This window comes from Primulina eburnea, chromosome 7 (genome assembly GCF_022965805.1).
Source record: "Primulina eburnea isolate SZY01 chromosome 7, ASM2296580v1, whole genome shotgun sequence".
Taxonomy (NCBI): Eukaryota; Viridiplantae; Streptophyta; class Magnoliopsida; order Lamiales; family Gesneriaceae; genus Primulina; species Primulina eburnea.
The window spans coordinates 25736360-25743597 of record NC_133107.1 but is presented as its reverse complement, the minus strand read 5'-3'; the positions used below and the strand labels follow the sequence as shown (position 1 = coordinate 25743597).

At 37.4% G+C, this 7238-nt stretch overlaps 1 long non-coding RNA gene across 1 annotated transcript; it reads right to left on the bottom strand.

The window, feature by feature from the left end:
• Positions 1–4561: 4561 nt before the first annotated feature.
• Positions 4562–6266, bottom strand: LOC140836197 (uncharacterized). Its single transcript, XR_012119018.1, has 2 exons — positions 5626–6266; positions 4562–4845 (listed from the first exon to the last, which is right to left on the bottom strand). It is a non-coding gene; the product is annotated as an uncharacterized lncRNA (long non-coding RNA).
• Between the last annotated feature and the right edge of the window lie 972 nt (positions 6267–7238).

Here is a 7238-nt window from a genome sequence, read left to right as displayed (position 1 = left end):
TTTTGTGTGTAACAAGCAGTATTGATAGCTTCAGCCCAGAAGCGCTGAGAGATGTCTGCATCTGCTAGCATTGTTCTAGCTGCTTCTTTTAGAGTTCTATTTCTCCTCTCAGCTACTCCGTTTTGTTGAGGTGTTCTGGCAGCTGAATATTCATGATGAATCCCCTGTTCATTCAAATATAACTCAAGATACTTGTTAGTGAACTCAGTACCCCGATCACTTCTGATTTTAATGATGGAAGAAGACTTTTCATTTTGAATCCTTTTCAGAAGCTTGATCAGGAGGCTACTGGTTTGATCTTTTCCTCCGAGAAATATTACCCAAGTGAATCTAGAAAAATCATCAATAACAACAAGAGTATATTTCATTCCCCCTAAGCTCATGATAGAGATTGGACCAAATAGATCCATATGCAGTAATTCAGACATCATGAAGTTGATTTGCTATCTTTTTTCTTGAAGCTAGATCTTATCTGTTTCCCAAGCTGACAAGCAGAACAAACATGATTTTTAACAAAATTAATATCAGGTAATCCATCAACTATATTCTGCTTCTTGAGATAATTGATTGACTTGAAATTCAGATGATTCAATTTCTTGTGCCATAGCCAGTGTTTATTGCTAAGAGAGGCAACTAAGCATGTAGGAGTACTGACTTGATTTGAGTTCCAAGAGACTCTGTAAGTGTTGCCTTATCTCTTTCCAGTTAACACAGTAGTTTCAGCAGAATCTCTGACTATACATGAATGCTTCTGAAAAGCTACGGAATAACCATTATCACATAGTTGACTAATGCTGATTAGATTGTAGCAAAGATTGTCAACTAAAAACACATCATTAATAGTTATGTTACCATGGATAATCTTACCTTTACCCATGGTTTTACCTTTTGAGTTGTCTCCAAAAGTTATCTTTGGTCCAGTGCAACTCACTATCTCGGAAAGTAGGTTTTTCTGTCCAGTCATGTGTCTGGAACATTCACTGTCCAGATACCATGTAGAGTTACTGATATCTGCTTTCTTCTCCTGTTCCTGCAAACATAAATTTTAGTATCTAGTACCCAAATCTATTTGGGTCCAAGCCTTATCAGTCCTTTGGGGACCCACATTTGTACAATCTTTGGTGATCTTGTACTTCGGATATCCAAAGATGTGTGTGCAACAGAAGATCTATTATTGCTAACAGTATGCATGTTAAAATGTTGTTCTTCCCTTCCATTTTTGTTGTCCAGCCTATATCTCTTCTGAACAGGTTTAGAGTTGTAATACTGGTAGTTTTTAACCTTCATAGGAGGTTGTCTTCCAGAGTTGAATTTTTTTTCTGAATCTAGAACTCTGGTCAACTTTTTCCTTATGTTTAACGTAACCCAGACCATAGTGCATTCTTCTGTTCATCTGATTTACATTCCTTTCAACTGAAACAGTAGGTACTTCTAGTTTTTGTACCACGCTGGATTTCACAAAGTGAATATACTTCCCTTTGCACATATCCAGTTTTGGCTTAGTATTCGTTACAGAAGTGCCTTCATCATTACAAAATCCAATACCACTCATATCTCCTGACTGTTTTTGTAATTCTTGCATCTTTTCTAGTGAAACAGAAGACTTGTTCCAAGCATTTACCAGTAGTGACAACTTCTGGTTTTCAGAAAGCACCTTCTGGTAATCTGCTTTGGCTCTTTCATTCTCAGTTATTAATTTACTCATCTCAACTTGTAAATCATTACAGCTGTCTACTTGCAAGCAAGTTAACTTACTGTTCTGATTCTTTAAGTCCTGATTTTCGATCTTAACTTCTTCAAATGATTGAGAAAGTCTAGAATACTCTTCTACCATGTCATGTAGTGCATCAATCAAATCAGTTCGTGTAAATTCGTTAGAGTCAAAATCAAATACCTCTCCAAATGTCGAGGTTGAATCATTGTCTGCCATGAGACTTTTGACTTCTTCTGCATCACTGCCACTGGAATGACTTTCTGAATCAGATGACTCAGAACTACAGTCCGCCCATTTGGATTTGCTTTCTTCAGCAATCATTGCTTTTCGATCTATTCTGGTCTTTTTGTCATTCCTCTTATGAACCTTTCTCTTCTGGTCATCCTTCTTTGGTTTAGGACAATCAGCAATGAAGTGACCTATTTTTCCACAGTTAAAGCATCTCATATCACCAGATGGTGAATCTTTCTTGAAGTTGCGATTGGGACCCTGGTAAATTCGATGGTTCTTCTTCATGAACCTGGAGAATTTCTTTACAAATAAGGACATAGCATCACTACTGATTTGTTCAGCAGGTTTCTCTAATGTACTGTCAATGATCACAGTAGGTAATGCTTGAGGTACAACTGTAGCAGCAGTAGAAGAGGTGGTGGCAGTAGCAGTAAAAGCAGTAGCAGTAGCAGCAAGAGCCTTGGTAGGTAGACTTGAAGGCTCTTCTCCACTTCTTACTTCTAATTCGAACTCGTAAGCTTTCAGGTCTGCAAACAAGTCATGCAGTTCCAACTTGTTCAAGTCTTTGGACACTCTCATAGCCATTGTTTTAACATTCCATTCTCTGGGTAAGGCTCTCATCACCTTGAGGGCTATTTCTCTGTTGCTATGCTCTTTACCCAGAGCTGTTAGCTCATTTACCAGGCTACTGAATCTTTCATCGAACTCATTTAGAGTTTCACCAGCTCTCATTTTTAGATTTTCGAACTTCTGCATTGCTACAGACAGTTTGTTTTCTTTCGTCTGCTCATTTCCTTCACATATGTGGATGAGCTTTTCCCAAATATCTTTTGCAGTAGAACACATTTTGATCTTGCTAAAAGTGTTCTTGTCGAGAGTTTTATACAATATATCTTTTGCAACATTAACAAGGTTGGCCTTCTTCTTATCTTCATTGGTCCATTCATTTCTTGATTTTTCAACCATCTGTGGTGCGCCTCCAGTAACAGTAACAGCTGTGTTAGGCTTTAATATTTTCAATGGACCATCTGTGATGACATACCACATGTCATCATCTTGTGCTGCAAGATGAGCTTGCATTCTAATCTTCCAATTATCAAAATCTTCCTTAGAGAACATAGATCTTGCTAAAGTGTGCCATCTGTTGTAGATTTTCACGAACAAGAATAACCTGCTCTGATACCAATTGTTGAGGATCGAAGTTGAGTTTAGAGTGGGGAGTGAATAAAATATACTCGTTTTTCTTTCTCTTTCGATGAGGCACTAAAATCCTGTTAGAGATAGTAGTTTATCTTGTGCGTACACCTTCACCTAGATTACAATAATATGTGCGGAAACAATCTGATGAAGTAGTAGAAAAACAATAATAACAGTAGGCAGCAGTTATTTATGGAAGTTCGAAGATAAAATCTTCTACGTCTCCCCTTCTTCTGTTTCCAGAAGGTATAACTAAAAGACTTTGAATATTACATTACAACTCTTGTACACACCCACTTCAGAAGGACTTACACCTCAGCCTACTGAAACTCTTAGTTACTCAACTTACAAATAATGTGACACACAAAGTTCTGAAAAGACTCTTTTCAGATTACAAACTCTTACTGATAAAGTATAAGTGATGTAAAGATTGTGAAGAGTGTAAGAATCAGTAGCACAAGATGATCTTCAAAAGATCAGATATTAGCTATGAAGCGTGTGCTACTTTTCTTTGTGTTGAACTCTAAGTACTCAAAGAATTTCGAGATTGTCTGATTAGTGAAAATAGCTTTGATCCTTGAAAAATGATGTTATGCGAAGTGTCGTGTCGTATAAGGATTTGTTCCATGTATATATAAGCGACTGAGTTCAACGTTCATAATCAGAGGATGTCTTCAGAAAACTGATACAATCAGCTTTATTACCAAAAGAGGTTCCTGCAGAAAAGCTATAAAACAATCAGTCTTGTTTTATACTTAATTGGGTAAAGTGCATTAAATGACTCCGTATAGTATTTAATGCTGCAATTAATACTAGTACTAGGAACTTTAACGGTAACAATTAAAGTAGTAACGTTAGGCAACGTCTTCTACTGGTTCTGTATTTCTATCCTTTCTACTGCTTTAGTTTTACTAGACCAGTAGCTTCTGATAAGTTATTCTACTGTTCTGGTCTGCTGGTTTTAGTTAACATCGCCACAATAAAATTCATGTCAAACAGTGTCCATTACCATTTTTTACATATTATAATTATAATTACAATATCGCACTAATTCATTATGAAACATAACTTAAAAGTACCAAATGGAACACTCCTAAATAAAATGCAATTAGAAACACGAGGGAGGATAATAATCGGACGAGGTTATCCATGCCGGGGCCAAGAAATTTGAGCCACCTCCTCCTTCGCCGCGAGTCTGTTGATTGCCTCCGGGCTAGGAATTAACCATTTTCTCAAACAACCTTGAATTCTGTTCAAAGTCCCCGGTGCTTCGAAGTAACTGCGCGTACTCCAAATAATCTCCGGCGAAGTCATCGCTCAAGTGTTGGGCCGTCTGAGCATTACAGAACATCACAGGGAGCGCGCGGGTGGACGGTTGTGGAGAGGCTTCGGATGGTGGCGGGATCCTGATTTTCTCAGGGGAATTGATTTTGGCGCGATGGCCTCTGAATCTCAGTGCCGCTTCGTCATAGGCCTTGGCGGCGGCTTCGGCGGTGTCGAAAGTGCCAAGCCATACTCTGGCGGCTTTGTGCGGATCTCTTATCTCTGCGGCCCATTTGCCCCACGGCTCTGCCGCACTCCTCTGTATTTTTTCCTTTGTTCTCCGGTTTCCTGGTGCAAAGTGGTGGAGGTCTCTAGTTGTGGCTCGACGGCGATGGCGGCGGGCGGTTGGACGGTGGTGGTGTGAGTTTTCGTGCATGTTCCTGAAGTTTAACAATGGCAAGCTTTAATGTGACTAGTTTGGATCAATGATTTAAAAAAAAAAATTCCTTCAAATATATTTGTATATCATATGCCAATATATGTAAAACCCCCTCGAAACTTGAAGGTCTTTAGACATTTGTTAAAGAGTTTTACCTCTCTTTTTTAAAACATTGCTTTCAAAATATCACTGAATCTCTTATAAATGACTATATATGCGATTTTAGGCTTTCAAAAGACAAAAAATTCTTGTAAGATTATTTTATATTTATGAAAAATAATATTTTTTATGTTAAAAATATTATAATATAGATCAAATTGACTTATTTAACATACATAATTTTCCCTGTTCGTCTCACAATAACCCGATTCTTTCTGCTAAATGTCAATTAGCCTATTGACCATGTGTAGGAGAATGTGTTTTAATATAACTTAATATTGAATATTATCTAATGACCAGTACCACATGCTTTTTGCGAGTCATCGATATATATATATATATATATATATATATATATATATATATATATATATATATATATATATATATATATATATATAATATTAGTCAGTGACACTTTTTACTCTCTTAAAAAAAATGATGTGATAAAATAAAAACTGAAACACAACATGAGAAAATTTTATTCAAATATAATTATACTTTACACATAAATTTGCTATATTTAAATTTATATTTCTCAACCTGTATGTATACATCATATGCATTTTTAATTGATTCAATTAAAATAAATATATACCATAAGAATTAAAATAAGTCTAACCTGGTTGACCAAATGAAACCAATTCTCCAAAACTCGGGCTTTCCTCCTAAACTTTGGCTTCATCTCTTCTTCTCTTCTGGCCAGCCCAAAAGCCACAACTTGAACAAGAACAAGAAACCATGGCGGATTCGACGATATTCCCGGAATGGCTACCTCCGATTAACGGAGACAAAGCACCGCTTCCGATCACGTAGTTGGAGCGTAGGCCCCGTTGACCGCCCTGTTGCTGCACTATCTCGGAGTTATCTCCCGACACGTCGTTACTGTACCCTGGAATCACCAGCGGCGCCGCCGCATCTGAAATTTGGGAAGCCTGAAATGGTGGTTGTGGAGGGGGAAGTGGTTTCTGCATGGTCCACGAGAGAGTTGATTTTCAGATGAAACCCAATAGTTATTTAGAGATTAATTATCACACCCTAGGCCTTATAATATTTCCTACAATTAATATTCCGCCACTTCAGAGAACTGATTTGTCCAAAATCTCGAATATAATTAGCAACCAATTGACTCACAAATATATAAACGGATTAATTTTCAAAAAACGGACATATAAAATATAATAATTGAGAAGGAAAACAAAACAAATTCGAACACGATGTTATGAACTAAGCATGCGAGCCGCCAATGGAACAGCGTTTGCCACGTGCGAATTTTTTTTTACCTTATCACGAATTCTATCCACTCGGAGAATTAATATTGTTTGCACCAAAAATTAAATTGGGCTCAATTAATTGTCTAAGCCCAAAAGTTTAAATTAATAGAGAAAAACAAGAGGCCCATTAGTGTATTTAAATAAGCGGATAAAGTCCAAGCAAGGAGATCGTGGAAAGAGAAGGAAATCGTGGGAGAAAATGGGAGAAGATCGTGAGTCATGGGGGAGTGGAAGGAACCGCACCACACAACAAAAAAAAGGGAGGAATCGGCTAACGCACAGACAACAACTCTCTACACAGACAAAATTCTGCAAAAATACTCTCTGCAAAAATTCAATCTTCAAGCGTTAGTTTTTAAGATTTCTAGCATATTTCTAGCATTCTCTCGTTTTAGATTTCAACGACTTTATGTTTATATGTTTATGTCTTGTAAATTCCTACGGTTTATTGAAAATATAAACAATGTCAGACGTTTATTCCTCAAATTCCAATAGTTCTCTTCATTTTGGCGTTATAGTTGTTTTAGGAGATTAGAACCGACAGTCAAATTTAGAATTCACTTTCGTTTGTTTTTAGAAGTTAGATTTTTATCATTTTTACACAAATCGGTGCATTTTCGCACCTGGCACGCCCGCAACACCAAATATTGTGCAAACATATTTTTGGCACGCCCGGTGGGACCTCACTATACCGCCAAGAAGGAAAGAAAACGTGAATCAGGAGAGTGGGGAGTCTCTGGCTAATCAAGATGGAACTCAGGTTCCACAGCAAGAGCAACCTACTGTTGAACCACAGGTTGAAGAAATAGATCCGCAGATTCCTACTATATACGATCAAGTTTCAAACAGGGTGGTGGAAGAATTGACTGCTATAAAGATTGAAGAAATCTCATTGGCATTATCTAAAGCCATGTCTGACTGTTTAAAGAATCTACTGAGTAAACCGAACCAGTCTACTCGA